At 46.7% G+C, this 16,617-nt stretch overlaps 1 pseudogene; it reads right to left on the bottom strand.

The window, feature by feature from the left end:
- Window positions 1-1,492: 1,492 nt before the first annotated feature.
- Window positions 1,493-3,654, bottom strand: LOC147010734 (uncharacterized; annotated as a pseudogene).
- Between the last annotated feature and the right edge of the window lie 12,963 nt (window positions 3,655-16,617).

A 16,617-nucleotide genomic window follows, 5' to 3' on the forward strand; every position in this document is an offset into this window, starting at 1 on the left:
GGTGTCTCCAATAACTTAATGGTTCAAAATGCTATCAACCATCTCAAATCAACACCGTACCACTCAGCAACAAAAGGCCAAGCTGAATCATTCGTTAAGTTGTTAAAACGTGCTTTGCATAGTGGAAAGGTATCATCTCTGCAGGCAAGGGTTGTTGATAAAACGGATGATGGAAAGGGGTGGAAACGTCACCTTAACTAAACTCACGATCGTATTTCAGCCGAGCTGTCAGTTTGCATTGATTCAGAACTTGTTTTACCAGCTCATAAGGTTTCTGTTGAATCGGCAATCCCAGACATCCCAACACCAGCCACCAACTATGTAATTTAGTCCAAGGTGTGTGGCTTAGCCAGTTCCAACCAGAGAAAATGCACAACCCCTCGCATCTGATGCACAAGATGCTCCCGATGCGGTCAGTCCTTCTGGTATGTCACACCCCTACCAATTCAGGAAGAATCTGTTTCTGTGTCACCCATTCACCCTGTTCGACCAATATGTGTGAGAAAGGGTCCTGAGCATTTGGAAGAATTTGTCCGTTTACTTTTGAAATTTAGAGGGGAGCAAGTGTTTTGGAGACAGTGTTCTGTAGATAGACAGGGCAAACCCAAGGAAAAACTAACATTTTTTCCAGTCAAGGTTTTCTCAGTGGATTCATCATCCTCAACCCATACCATTTGATATGAGCTTGGGGGCCACCCAGAATTTTGCCTCAAAATCCAAAATTGCCGCCAAAATTACCTTTCGGAGATTTATCCTGCCTCGTAGTGTTTCCTGTCAAGGTTTTTTTCAGTGGTTCTGTCATCCTAAACATGTATCCTTTGAGATTAGCTTGGGAGCCACCCAGGATTTGGCCTAAAATCCAAGATGGATGCCAAAAATCAAAATGGCTGCCATAATTAAATTAATTAGGTTTATACTGCCTTGTAGTTTTTCCTGTCAAATTTTTCTCAGCAGTTCCGGCATACTGGTCCTATAGCCTTTAAAATTCGCTTGAGGGCCACCCAGGATTTGACCTCAAATCCATGATAGCCGCCAAAATGTCCATCAAAATCATCTTAATTATATTCATACTACCTCTTAGGTTTTTCCTGTCAAAGTTTTCTCAGTGGTTCCGCCATTCCAAACCTATGTCCTTTGTTATTAGCTTGGAGGGCACCAGGATTTGGCCTCAAATGCAATATGGCCACGAAAAACCAAAATGGCCGCCAAAATTATCTCAAAATTGAATTAATAAAGGTTCTCTTTTCCTGTTAAATTAACTTTTTGTACCTAATATGGGGTTTTTAATGGTACCGGAAATTGATTTTGGGGTCTAGAATACTCAACCGAGCTTTATTATCATGTAGATGTGACATTCTCACTCAACAGGCCACAAAATGTAAATTGAGATAATATTTACCGCATTTTCTGTTCATCCTATAGTTCAATTCACCAACAAAATGGGTGATACAAACACATAATTAAGGTAATACTGCAAGTCCAGAGTTAATGTTCATTCGCTATTATCCAAGTCACTGTCCGTCTGCGAGTCAGATGAGTGGACTGCTCTAACACTGCCAGAAGAGGAAGCCGACTGCTTTTCAATGCTGTCGCTGTCACTTCCAGTACTCTCGGCCCCTCCTGTGCTGTCGTCTCCTTTGTCCTCACTATGGCTGGGTCTCGTTCTTCTCTTCTTCTTTGGGGGCTGGGCCGTGTCTCTCCTGTCTTCTGTATCTGCATCATAATTAATGTCACCTGTATGATCGGAAATGATTTGAATGCTTTGTGAAATTGATTTCGATAATATAAGACTGTGAATTGTATTACTAAATAACAAACAACAAGTCTGAAACAGCAAATGGAAACCTTGCGTGGCTTTACTATAAATGAATGTATATTTACCTGGTGTTAACCTTCTTCTGCTGCTCGTCACCGAAAGGCTTGGTGGGAATTGGGGGAGGGTGAACCATATTGGCCGAATACCATCTTCCGTTTCTTCCCAACCTCTGTGTTTGATGGAAGGATACTCAATATCTTGTTTCAGACATTGATACCAGATGAAAGCTTGTAAATCGCTCCTCTTGAGGTGTTCATTGGTGCTACGCTCATCTGGCAAGATACTTGAACTGGATTTCACTTTCTGCTTGTCGTACATTCTGATCCTTGTTCTCACATACTCTTCATGATTACTTCCAGCATACATGCAGGGTCTAAAGAAGGTCTTAGCATCGGCGATGTCTTCAACTGAAGTGCGCGATGTGCCAAGTTGCGAGAGGAGTTGGAACTATTCCAGTTTCTTCGTCTTCTTCAGTGGTTTTACTTTACCAACACCAAATGGAAAAGAGTTTGTATCACACCCTGCCATGCTGTGATAGGTAGGAAGTGCTTGACACATTTCGTCACCAAATCGGTCAGTTCGAGCTTTGACGCTAACATACCTCTCATGGTCAATCTTCATCATCCAGTCTTGTAATGGTTTAATGACAGAATAAGCATAGGTCAGGAGAACAAAGACATCTGTATCTGTCGCCCTGACAATTACAGGATCTGTTGACTTGGATGCATGGAGGATGAGTCTGGTGTCAGCTTCGTGGTGGTTGCAGGAGTCAAGCATCTCAATTTTGAGTTGCGTTATTAATCAGGTATTATCTTCCTCTGTCACAATTAGTGGAACTTTCAGCTTGGATCTCACAGCATCGGTATTGTAGTCATCGACTAGAAATCTAATCAGTTCTGTCTTATTTTCTGAGTTTGGCAGAAACTAGTCCCAATCTTTCCCTTTAGGCATGTCCTGTTCAGAGCTTGTGATGTGAGTTCTTCTTCCAGGTGTGCCACGGCGACGTTGTGTGAGCTCCTTCGTTGTGGCTGTCCTGTATGAATCAAATATGATTCCCAGTTGCTGCGGTTTGGAGTCACTTGCTGGCAAGCAAAATTTCAACAGGGCTGCTGCATATTTTCCCCAAGTTTGTTGAGCAGGAACAGATTTCACAGCAGCCATTCCATCTATAAGCCAATTTCCTTCATGTGGCGGGTTCTCACGTACTGACTCGGACTCTTCTATGAGGTTGACTTGAGACCTCAATGCTGCTTTTGAACCTTGTCTCAAATCTGTCTCTGGTGTGGCTCGAGCTAGTGGGACAGTAGTCAAGAGATATGAATGTGCCTCTTCTGGAGATGTTGCTTTGCCTACCAGTAATCCGAAGGCCTGTCTGTCTTCTTTCAGGATATTAACAACTTTTGGGTCTTTCTTGGCTTTCTCCATCCCGGTTTTGATCTTGAGCTTGATAATCTTGTCGAAGAAATTGACTCGTTCTTCCCCACTGGCTTTGAGTCTCAAGTCAACAAATTCTTTATATTTCTGTTCTCCAGCTTCTGTGGATGACATCAATCCTCTTACAACATCACAATCGATTTCCACACCAGTCTTCATATGACGAGCGGGAACATTCAGGAATGGGTCGAAGTATTTGTCAAGCTGAAGTACTAGATTATGAACCATATTTTCATGGTCTATTCGGGCCGCTATTGTGGTCTCCTTGTGGGCTGAGGAGGTGATGATATTTAACCTTTCCTTCAGTGTAGCTCTGATCTTAACCATGATATGACTGGTCTTGACGAATGTGTCTGTTGTGCTCTCATTGGTATGTATCCGCCTTGCATTGGACCACCTCTGACCTTCACTTCTCGGTTGATTGTGGTCTCAGTTATCAAATGTCCATGGATTGTAGAGAAGGACAATGGCACACCACCCGGAAATTTCTCTCTCCCCGAGGTCTCATAATTATTGCACAGCCCCTAAACCCTGCTTTCCGAGAACGGAACATTCTGGGGGACAAATAAGATGAAATATCAATTTTGAGGTAATTTTGGCGGCCATTTTGGTTTTTCGTGGCCATCTTGCATTTGAGGCCAAATCCTGGGTGCCCTCCAAGCTAATAACAAAGGACATAGGTTTGGAATGGCGGAACCACTGAGAAAACTTTGACAGGAAAACCTAAGAGGTAGTTTGAATATAATTAAGATGATTTTGACGGCCATTTTGGCGGCTATCTTGGATTCGAGGTCAAATCCTGGGTGGCCCTCAAGCTAATTTTAAAGGCTATAGGTCCAGTATGCCGGAACTGCTGAGAAAAATTTGACAGGAAAAACTATAAGGCAGTATAAACCTAATTAATTTAATTTTGGCCACCATCTTGAATTTGAGGAAAAATTCTGGGTGGCCCCCAAGCTAACATCAAATGGTATGGGTTGAGGATGATGAATCTACTGAGAAAACCTTGACTGGAAAAAAATGTTAGTTTTTCCTTGGGTTTGCCCTGTCTTAGAGGGGAAAGTGGCATTAGTGGAGATCACAGAGGAGGAAGTGTGAACGGCATTGAAAAGGATGAAGAAGGGAAGAGTGCCAGGCATTGATGAGGTGTGCACAGAGATGATAATTGCAGTGGAAGAAGTCGGAGTCAGTTGAACGAAGAGGCTGTGTTGAATATATGCATGAGAGATGGTTCAATTCCGGAGGATTGGAAGACAGTCAATTGTGCTGATACGGAAGAGGAAGGGCGATGTTCAAGATCCGGGGAAGTACAGGGGCATTACGCTTCTAAGTCAGGCAATGAAGGTGCTGGAGAGGATTCTGGATGAGAGGATAAGGAAGAGTGTGGTAATGGAGATTAGAGAAGAGCAGCAAGGGTTTAAAAAGGGAAGGGGGAGTGACGGATGTGATGTTCGCCCTCAAACAACTGGTGGAGAAGAGGTTGGAGGTGCAAGGTAGGTTGGCATTTGGATTTACGAACCTGCAGAAGGCCTACGACACTGTCTCAAGGAAGATGATGATGGTGGACACTGAGATGGATGGGAGTGCTGGAAGCAGAAATCAGGTTGGTGGAAGGGATGTACAAGGGAACCAAGGGAAGAGTGTTGGTTGGTCCTGGGATATCTGGGGAGTTTAGCATGAACATTGGTTTGAGGTAGGGAAGCTCTCTCAGCCCACTCGTGTTTATCATGGCGATGGAGCTGGTAAGCAGGAAGGTGAGCTTGAGGGGTATGGGGTATGAGTATGGGGAGGATGATGTATGTGGACGATGTGGCTGTTGTGGTGGGGAGTGGGTGGAAGATGCAAGAGGTACTCGGGGAGTGGAAGGAGGCATTTGGGAAACATGGGGTGAAGATGAGTATGTAGCAGACTGAGATGATGTGGTTCAGGCAGCAGAGAAAATAAATGAATATCAGGTTCGAAGGGAAGGATGTCAGGCAGGGAAATAGGTTTGAGTATCATGGAGGAACAATGACTGGGGACGGTGAAGCAGAGGTGAGGAGGAGGATTCAGGTGATTGCAAATGTGTGGAGGGAGTAATGACAGACAGAGAGACATCAAGAAAATTGAAAGAGAAGGTTCTGATGTCATGTGTTACGCTGGCTTACCTTTACGGCCTGGAAACTGTGGCGCTGACAGAGAGACAACAGAAACTGCAGGTTTGCGAGAACAACTTGGTCTGGAGAATTGCGGGAGTGAAGAGGGTGTATAGAGGTAGGAGATTGGTGTGCAGATGAGTTTGATGGGGAGATTGGTGAAATGTGAGCTGAGATTGGCTGGACACTTGGTGTGGATGGGGGAAGAGAGAATGCCAAAGAGAGCAGATACATTGAGGGAGCAAGGTCAGATGAAAAGAGGTTGACCGTGGTTGAAATGGGAGGATGGTGTGAGGAAGGATATCCATAAGGTTGGGGTGGTGGGAGAGTGGAGAGAGTTTGGTGAGGACAGAGGGAGGTGGAGGAGTATCATGGTCAAGGCAAGGCAGAAGTGTGGTTCCATCAGACCTCACCCCTTATAAAGGGAAGCAGAGGAGAACAACAACAAAAAGAAGTGTGCTGTCTGTAGCTAAGTTGCATCAAGGGTCTGGCATATGCTTGGATGCCATCCATCGAGCAGCACGTGGTTGGAGAGTCTGTGGAGTAAAAACTGCCAATTCCGGGTTCACGGATCTCCTTCGTCATCTCTTGTTCCTTGTATTGTCGGTGAAGCACCACAGTGACAATAAGGTGAGTCTAAATAGTCCAGCCGACAGTTTAATATGGGTTATAATCACATAGTGTCATTACAGACTTTGCACAAACCTTACTTGCAATTGAGAGAAGCCATCTTACATGAATAGCCAATTGTAAGAGACCTATGGAAGGAAGTGGCATAAGACCCCTCCCAGCACCACCACTCACCCAAGCCACCCACCACTGGAAGAGGTAATGGTCATGTGGATTAGCAAAAGTTTCCATCAACAGCAATCTTGAACAGAGCCGTTTCTGACGAGTCCTCATCAGCAATACATAAAGGTTGATTATTTGATGCAGCTCAGACAACATTCTTGGGAGGAAAACCAGAAAAGCCTTTATTTGCAAAGAAGTAAAGAAGAAATTAGACCATCAGCAAAATAAGCATTTTACAGTTGTTGCATCCCTTAGCATAATGAATGAATATTTGACTCTTACAAAGCATCGATTAAAGTCAGGAATAGGAAGAACAAGTTCGAATTTGAAATGTTTCACTACACTCACAGGCTCGGCAGATAAAGTCTCGGTGTTCAATCACTTATCAACACACAAACTTCATGCAGACAGCCATTCTTGCTCCAACTGCCGTTACCTCCCCCTCAATAACGATAGGGGGCGTCTGTGAGTTATTGTAAACAACAACATTCTGCACTCCTCCATTTTTAGGCTTAAACTTGCATGTCCAACACTCGTCCAGATGCCCTCAAAACATAGGGCACACCTGTGAACAACAAGAAGGTTTTTGTGAAGAAACATGGAGTTTATAAATCATGAACCCAATTAAAAATATATATTCAGTCACTGATGATGTTCAACAGTTCATTCATCTTGCTCTGATCCCTATTAGAGTTCGTATCAAGATTTTCCGTGTGCAGAAATTGTGGTTCTTTGTTTGCTCATGGTGGCCTCGGACGAGGTTGTTGTCATGGGGTGCACATCCATCCACTTGGAATAGGCATCAGTAATGACGAGGAACATTTTGCCCAAAAATGGCTGGGCATAATCAATGTGTATATGCTCCCAAGGTTTCTGCGGCAATTCCCAAGGATGCATTGGTGATGACACAGACATCTTTGCATTTGCCTGACAAGGATTGCAGATGTGAACTTGTACCCTCGATATCTAAAACGAGACACCAAACATAGTTCATTCGCACCGTTCGTGGGTGTGCCTCGTGAAGCATTTCCAGCACTCTCGGCACTACGACCCTACTACCCCACAAAATCACACCATCTTGGACACAGTTCATATTTTCACAGTGAATATGCCTGGAGCTTTATCTGTCGAGTCAGGCAAACCTTGGTTAAGCAATACGGCGCACACATGACAGAATTGGGTCATGATTTGTCCACTGACAAATCTCTTCAGTCGCTACTGCTGAGGAATCTAGGATTTGCCGGAACACAGAATATTTAGGAGTGGGTTCAAATTTGGGGCTTTCATGTAAAAGCAAGCGACTCTTGGCATCGGCATGTCGCATAACCTTGCCTGGCTTGTACGTGAACAAGTAATCATAAGTTACCAGGATATCCTGAAGAAGCTAATACAGGCAATCCTTTGGTAGAACTGAAAAAGGTCTGCAGTGGCTTGTGGTCGAAGTGGAATTTCATTGCACCGAAAACCACTGCCAGGCTCTCTTTCTCATACCGTTCGTATTTTTTTTCTCAGCTGATGCCAGGCTCCACGAAGCAAATGCAATCGGTTTTTCTGTTCCATCTGGAATACGATAAGGCAAGACTGCCCCAACGCCATATGGTGAGGTATCACATGCAAGTAGTAGATCTTTCTTTGCATCATAATGCACGAGAATCTTGGAAGAACTTAACAGTTGTTTTGACGCCTTGAAAGATTCATCTTGCTCTGGTCTCTAATTCAAGGGGCTTTTTATTTAGCATAGAATCAAGTGGTACAATTACTGTTGATGGGTTAGGTAGAAACCACCCATAATAATTCAAGAGCCCCAGGTTAGATTTCAGTTCTGACACATTCCTGGGAACTGGAGCTTTCCAACACTGGTCGAACCTTGCCAAATAGAGGGTGCAGCCCCTCTGCATCGATCGTGTAGCCCAGATACTCTGCCTCTTCGGCTTGGAAAACACTTTTTTTTTAATGTGTAGAGTTCTTTCCGCATTTGACAGTTGACAGAGCACTGCACCCATATTTTTCACATGGTCTGTCTCAGTCTCCCCAGAAATTGTCATCAATATAGACACTAACTTGGGGAATACCCTACAGGAGGGTGTCCAAACTTTGCTGGAAGATGGAGGGTGATGAGGAAATCCTTCCTGGGAGACAAGTATATCTGAAAAAGTCCCTGTGAGTACTTATGCTTATGCAATTCCTTGATGCCTCATCCAAAGTGAATTGCAAGTAAGCACTAATGAGATCAAGCTTCGTGAGTCTGTCCTCCATGTAGGATGACATACAAATCCTCAATCCATGAATTTGGATTTTTATCTTGTTTCGCCATTTGACTTACAGGAAGCCTAAAATCACAACATATGTGGACTTGGCTAATCACCATTTAGGACAGACACTACTGGTGCTGGCCAGTCTGAGAACCATTCTAATGGTTCTATAATTCCAGTCTTCTTTCAGCACTCGAACTATAGCTCAACATCCCCCTTCATGGCATAGTGTACTGGCCATCATTGAAAAAAACTTTGGCTGAGCCAATGGATTCACATTGAGTTTAGCAGTCATTTTCTTCACTCTGCCTAGTCCAATCTGAAAAACTTCTGGGCACTGCTATACACTACAGGTTCATGTGACACAGATTCCCTAATCCTGATGTGACAAATTTCAGCTTGAACACCTTCAGCCAGACCTGCTTACAAGACTTGGGCCAACACTGTGCACGATCATTAGAGGTAAAGGTGGATCTCTTGCCATTATATTGTAATAATAATAAATAATAATTCCTTTCACGCCGTAACGCACATAGGGCTGCCGAAGCAGTTTCATTTTGACGAAGGAACACAGTCCTGGATGGGTCATCACTCCGACGCAGCATTCTCGAATTGCTTACTATCCCAGTATGCTGGTATTCATTTTGCCAACCTTGGAAGGATGGCAGGTTGAGTCAACCCACCTGGTGTTATTTCAACGGCTGACAGGGGCTCAAATTCAAGACCATAATATCTTAAGTTAGCCACCTCAACCATTAAGCCAACATCCAGCTTGCTATTATATTGTACATCAACATTAATAGTTTCAACCACTTTGATCTGCTCACCTGTGTATGTGCTCACCTGTGTAGGTACATAAAACAATACAACAAAAACAGCCCTGCATTTGTGCACTGCCAGAGTTTGTACGACTTGGCACTCACTGAAATGGAGGCTCCTGCATGAACCTGCATGTTGACATTTTTACCATGCTACCAAGGGGTGGATTCCTCATTTCCCAGAACTGACATTCGACAGTATACTTGGTATAAATGTCATTTGAAAACCTCCGCATCATCGACTTCAGAATGATGTTGAACTACATTAGTTGCATCTTGCTCTTTCTGTTTCCCAATTTGCTTAACTGACCACTTTTCCTTTCTCGAAGCTTTGGCAAAATGCCCCACATGGTGGCAGTAATTTTGTTATCAGGTGAATGGAATGTACTGGAACATCAGAAACATGCTGTAAAATTTCCTTTTGAACTTTGACGCCTGTTCCAGTTTTGGGGGTGAGAGTTACCATCGCTGCCGGTGCTGGCAGTACTCCTGGACTGATTGTTTTGTTGATTATAATCGGCCTCAACTTTATGCACTTTCTCCTCTCTCCCTTTGGGGGGGGAGGGGGGAAGCAGAGGCATTCATTGCCAGAATACCTGTTGCATTGTTAGCAGTAATTCCCATCCCTTGCGCTATGTCCCTGGCTTTTTGGAACTCTAAATCCCTTTCGAACAATAACCTACGTTGAATGCGCTCATCGTGGACAGCACACACACAAGTCTGTTTCTGAGCATTTCTTCCAGTATCGCACCAAAATCGCAATACTCAGATATATGCGTCTCAGATCAGCAACCTTTGCTGCAATTGTTTGTCCCGATTTCTGAAACGGGCTTGAGTTTGAATCTTTGTACAATCTGGGACAGCTTGGGATTAAGGTGTTCTTCAATTATAACACAAGAGTTCTTTGAAGGTTCTGTCAGATGGTCTGGTAGGGGGACACTAGACTACGTATGAGACCATGCGTTTGAGATCCACAAACACTGAGTAAAATAGCATGCTGTTTGCATGCATCTTCAATGTAATTCCTGATGAAGTACTGGGTCAGTCCCTCCGTGTACTACGGATATGCACAGTCTTCATCATCCACATCGAATTCATTAATCTTTCCAAATGCCACCATGTTTCAACCTCAAAATGATTTCACTGGAAGTTCATATACTTGCCCATTTTATCCTCTTATCCAGCTGAAATGTATCACTCAAACGCTCAACCGATAAAGGCAAGGTATTAAGACCCTCATTTGATTAATCAAGTTCAAATATAATATGATACTTAAGTGGAGCAAATAAAATAAAACAGTGATTAATACAGTATGAACCAGTGTCAATCCATACAGTATATAATGGAGCAAATGTATGTATGTATGTATGTATGTATGTATTTATGTATCATCTATACTCCACCGAGAGGATTTGAACTCGGAAGCTGAAACTTTCAGGGATTAATGAGGGCACCCTTAAGTTTTGCCTGTGCAAGTTTCATTTGATTCCATCAAGTTTTTCAAAAAAAAATTGTTTTTTGCCCATCTTGACATTCTCTTCCATTTGGGGAGAGTGGGTGCAATTGTAATTATCTGAATTAGAGAACCACAATGTATTATATATGCAGCATACATATATATATATATATATATATATATATATATATATATATATATATATATATATATATATATATATATATATATATATATATATATATATACTGAAATTGTATTTTTAATTGTATTTCCTGGAGCGATCAATGCAGTGGTCTGTTGCCTATACACCGTCTAAACAAAAGGATGTGTCAGATCAGAAGAATGTGTTGCACGCTTGAAACTGTGCTGTGTCACGTGATTGGGTTTTTGTATATCATGCCTCGCCCGCTAGGGGTGGCAGGAGTGTACTTCTGGTCGCGCAATAAAGCGGAGTTGATGCTGGCCCACGTGCTTCTTGCGTCCCACTGCACCTCGTACACTCTAGTTGGTGACGAGGATGGATAAATACGGACTTGTGCCCGTTTTCGACGGAGACGACTTCGAATTGTTTTCGGAGCAATTGGGATGCTATTTCCATGCGAACGATGTGGTCGACGAGAGCAAACAGAAGTCAATCTTCCTCGCTTCACTTTCGCCGGAGCATTATCGGCTACTGGGTGATTTAGTGGCACCGAACAGGCCCCGGGATGACGGGCTGGCGTTTCGGGACATTGTGGAGAAAATGAAAGCACACATGGCGCCGGAGAAGTCATTACAGCTCGCTCGATTCCAGTTCGATCGCCTCTCGAAAGGGGCAGAGGAACGCGTCGCTGAGTTCGTGGCGCGGATTAAGCATTCTTCCGTGGCCTGCAAGTTCACGGCGGGGGAGCGGCCAGCTCGGCTCAGAGATCGTTTTATTGCTGGTTTACGAGATGCGAAGATGGTTTCAGCGGTTTTATGGCTGAAGGGTGAAGCCATTACATTCGACTCGGCGGTCAGCACGGCTACAGCGGTCGAGCAGACTCGCGGGGATGTTCGAGCCATCACGGGCCACGCGGGGTCGCGGGCACCCCGGGACGCGCGCACGACCTTCGATGCGGGTCGGATGTCGCCGCGCGGCCGCGCGTGCGGCGGGGTGACCCCGCGGACATGCTTGGGATGTGGAGGTCGACACCTGCGCCGGGCATGCCTGTGTAAAGGCAACGTGTGTTTGAATTGTCACAAGGTGGGTCATTTGGCGCGTGTGTGCCGTGTGGCGCCGGCCACCGTTAAGGTCATGGACGGCGATGTGCGAGGCGACTCGGGGCGGAACCAGCGGCCGTTGATGGACCTGTTTTCAATTGGCCCGGCGACGGTGCGCCTGATGACGGTGGAAGTCGAAGTGAACAAAACGCCGATCACGTTCCAGGTCGATACGGGAGCAGCGGTGTCGCTCATCGGCGAGCAGACCACGCGTAGACTCAACGGCTTGAAGCTTATCAGGTCAAACCTCACGCTGTTCACGTACAGCCGCGAGAAGATAACGCCAGTCAGGATGGCAGACGTGTCTGTGCGGTATCAAGGCCAGGTCGCCACGCTTCAGGTGTACGTCATGCGGGGGAGGGCACCGTCTCTCCTTGGCCGAGATTGGATGGCCCGCATCAGGCTAGACTGGGCCGCAGTTCACCTTGTGCAACTCGTGCCGAGCCAGTGGGAGGATCAGTTGGAGGAGATTCTTCAAAGACATCAAGGGTTGTTTAGCGACGACCTTGGGAAACTCAAGGGCATGGAGGCAAAACTCTTCTTGAAGGAGTGGGTGGTCCCTCGGTTTTGTAAACCGCGTCCGGTGCCGTATGCCCTGCGGGACAAGGTCAAGGGTGAACCGGATAGGCTGGAGGCCTGTGGAGTGATCGAACGGGTGTCGTGCTCGGATTGGGCCACCCCGGTTGTCACGGTGCTGAAACGGAATGGAGACGTCCGATTGAATTGTGCGGGGACTTCAAATCCACGGTTAACCCGGGGCTCAGCGTGGAGCAATATCCATTGCCGTCAATCGATGAAATATATGCGCGATTGGCGGGGAGTCAATACTTCACGAAGGGATGGATGGCGGGACCTGCGTGATGCATATTTTCACCTGCCGATGGATCCCGGGAGTAGCGAGCTTTTGACAATCAACACGTGTCAAGGACTCTATCGATATACCCGACTCTGTTTTGGGATTGCTTCGGCCCCAGCTTTGTGGCAGAAAGCCATGGATCAGGTTTGCATTGGCCTGCCCGCTCAGACCTACCTGGACGATGTGCTCATTGCGTGGAAAACTGCGGACGAGCATCTTGCGAACATTGCCCAAGTGCTGACAAAGCTAGAAGCGTGCGGCCTGCGCTTAAACAGGGACAAGTGCGCGTTCTTCAAGCAGCGCTTGGAATACCTCGGGCACATCATCACGCCGGAGGGGCTGTTGAAAGGTCCTCGGAAGGTGGAGGCGATTCAGCACATGCCACCGCCTCGCAACAAGACGCAGCTGCGCTCGTTCATTGGTATGGCCCAGTATTACCAAAGGTTCGTGCGCGGGCTCAGCTCACAACTTGCGCCGTTGACGCGGTTGCTCAGGAAGGACGAGCGCTGGGCTTGGGGGCCTGCACACCAGGCGTCATTCGACCGCGTCAAGCGGCTGCTCACAGAGGATACGGTCCTCGTGCACTACGAGCCTGCACGTCCGCTCCTATTGGCATGCGACAGCTCTGCATATGGCATCGGGGCAGTGCTCTCCCACAGGATGGACGATGGTTCCGAGCGGCATGTTTGTTTTGCATCCCGGACCCTGTCCACAGCAGAGCGCGGATATGCCCAGATTGAGCGTGAGGCTCTCAGCCTCATCTGGGGTGTGCGGAGGTTTCATCAATACCTGCTGGGGCGGCATTTCACTTTGCAGACGGATCACAAGCCGCTTCAATTCATCCTGAGACCCGAACGCGGGGTGCCGGTGGTAGCAGCCGCGCGAATACAGCGGTGGTGTCTGTTTCTGGGTGCTTACGATTATGATATTCAGTTCCGAAGCACCGAGAAGCATGCTAACTGCGATGGGCTCTCACGCTTGCCGTGTGCGGAGGGTCCAGCTGCGTCTGAGTTGGCCGACCGGGTCGATGTGTTTGTGCTGGGCCAGGTCCAAAGCGGGCCGGTCACGGCCAGGCAGGTCGCGGTGGAATCGGCTCGTGATCCGGTGCTTGCCCGTGTCATCCAGGCGATTTCTACGGGGAATTGGAGCGATCTGCCTTCGACACCGGCATTTCAACCTTTCACGTCATGCGCATCGGAGCTGTCGTTGGTCCAACGGTGCGTAATGTGGGGAATGAGGACGGTGATTCCACCGAGGTTCAGGCAGCGGTGTTTGGAAGAACTGCATGTCAGTCACCTTGGCATCGTGAAGACCAAGAGTCTTGCTCGTAGCCTGTTGTGGTGGCCGGGGTTGGACAAGGACATTGAGCAGTTGGTTAAGCGTTGCGCCACATGCCAGACAGATGCTGATAACCCGCGGCGGGCTTCGGGTCTCTGGCCTGTGCCAGACCGAGCTTGGCAGAGGGTCCATGTAGATTTTGCGGGACCGGTTAATGGCAAAATGTTTTTGATTGTGATCGATGCATTCTCTAAATGGCCGGAGGTTGTAGTAATGCAGCATACATCAGCAAACATTACAGTAGAGAAACTGCGGACGATCTTTGCTAATAAAGGGTTGCCGGAGATCCTGGTCTCTGATAATGGTCCGCAGTTCATCGCAGGTGTATTTGATGAGTTTATGCGCCAGAATGGTATTCGACATCTAAGGTCCGCACCGTATCATCCTGAGACGAATGGCCAAGCTGAGTCGTTTGTCAAGATGTTGAAGCGGGCTTTGCGCAGGGGGGGGGGTGTTGCACCTGTGCAGACGGTGGTTGATGTCTTTTTGCTCCATTACAGGAACGCAGTTCATCCTGTCACGGGTTATTCGCCTGCCATTCGTCTCTATGGACGGGCATTGCGGTCCAGGCTGGATTTGCTGCGACCTGGAGGGTCGGGGAGTGGGGCGATGTCGCGTCCGACGCGGCTGCGCAGCTTTGAGGTGGGGCAACGGGTAATGGTGCGCGATTATTTCCACGGTTCCAAATGGGTGCCGGCGGTGGTCTCTGTGGTGCTGGGGCCAGCGAATTGCATGGTGCTGACTGATGGTGGGGATGTGTGGAAGCGGCACGTGGACCAAATGCATGATCACTGTTCAGCGTCGCCCCCCCCCCCACACCTCCCCGGGCCGAACGATGCGGGACCCCCACCGGTAGTATCGCCGGCACCTGACGTTGTATCGCCGGGGCTGGTTGGGCCGACGCCAAGGGGGTCTTCGCCTGATGCCGTCCTACCCGGGGACGTCGGGCAGGCTGGGCGGTCGGGGGTGGCTGGTGTTGCGGAAAGTGCGAGTCCGGCGAGGGTGTCACCTCGACCGAGCCGGGAGGCATCTGAGCCTGGACTGTCTGGCGGCGCTGCCCGTCCGAGGCGGGTCAGGGTGCGGCCGCGGTACTTGGAGGATTATGAGTGTTGATGGGTTTCAGATGGTCGTTGTGATTGTCCGTTCATCGTGTGACGGGTCATTTTACGAGGGGAGGAGTGTGCTGTGTCACGTGATTGGGTTTTCGTATATCATGCCTCGCCCGCTAGGGGTGGCAGGAGTGTACTTCTGGTCGCGCAATAAAGCAGAGTTGATGCTGGCGCGCGTGCTTCTTGCGTCCCACTGCACCTCGTACACTCTAGAAACAAGATCACCAGTAGGGTGGGTACTCTGCTTTGGTATTAATAGCCAGAAATATAATAACGTGATTCCCATGGTGACTCCCACAGGGAGCGGGTGCTCTTCATGCGTAATCATAGAGGGCGTTGCAAATAACAACAGTAATTAAAAATAATAATAATAATAATAACATTGCTTTCATGTCATAAAGCCACTTTAGGTTGCTGAGGCACTTTCATTGGCAAGGAGTACAGTCCTGGACAAGTTGCCACTCTGACATAGGTTACCCCAAATGGTTATTACCCAAGCATGCTGGTACTCATTTCACCACCCTCAGAAGGATGACAGGCTGAGTCAACCCCGCCTGGTGCTAATTCAACAGTCAACATCAGCTTGAATTCAGGACCCCAAGGTCCCAAGCCAGCTACCTTAACCAAAAAGCCAACAACAGGCTAACAACAATCATTATGTCAATTTAATAAGAAATGATGCAAAGGAAGAAGGATGGAAGAAAGAAAAATAGTAATAGGAGAAAATGAACAAATAATGAGAAGTGCCAAAAGCTCATCCAGCCGGGAAGTGCCAGATATCCTCCATCCCTACCCACCACCCCCCCCCCCCCGGGCAGCGCCAACTAGCCCTTGCTAGAAATAAGATACTGTCAATTGACGATCATAAATTTGATGATGAAATTGCTCTCATTTAATAATAATCAGGCTGAATTTAAATATAATTTTAAGACAAATGATTCAGCACCAAATACATCCATGCAACACAAAACGTACTGAGAATCAATTCTCTGAAAAATTTAAATCCCATGAAAGAAATGTTTTCTCTTTGTTGCATGTTAATGTAAGAAATATTAATAAGAATTTTGGAAATTTGTGCCTGCCCTTAGAAAGAAGAAAAAAAATCAACCCCAATAGTTCTGAGATTGTTCTTTTGGAGACATGGCTCTATGATAAACCTTGTTCGTTTTCATCATTGCCGGGTTTTGATATTGGAACAAATAATAGACAAACTCGACGAGAAGGAGTTGCATTATTTGTTTCCTTTAATTATGATTTTAAGATCAATTCTGAGTTCAATTGGATGACGACTGTACTGGAAACGGTTGAAATTATTAATCCTGGTTCAAAAAGGAATTTTGATGGGTATTATTTATAGACCATCACG

This window comes from Eptatretus burgeri, chromosome 16, assembly GCF_056783735.1.
Source record: "Eptatretus burgeri isolate ZD-2024b chromosome 16, Ebu_testis_v1, whole genome shotgun sequence".
Taxonomy (NCBI): Eukaryota; Metazoa; Chordata; class Myxini; order Myxiniformes; family Myxinidae; genus Eptatretus; species Eptatretus burgeri.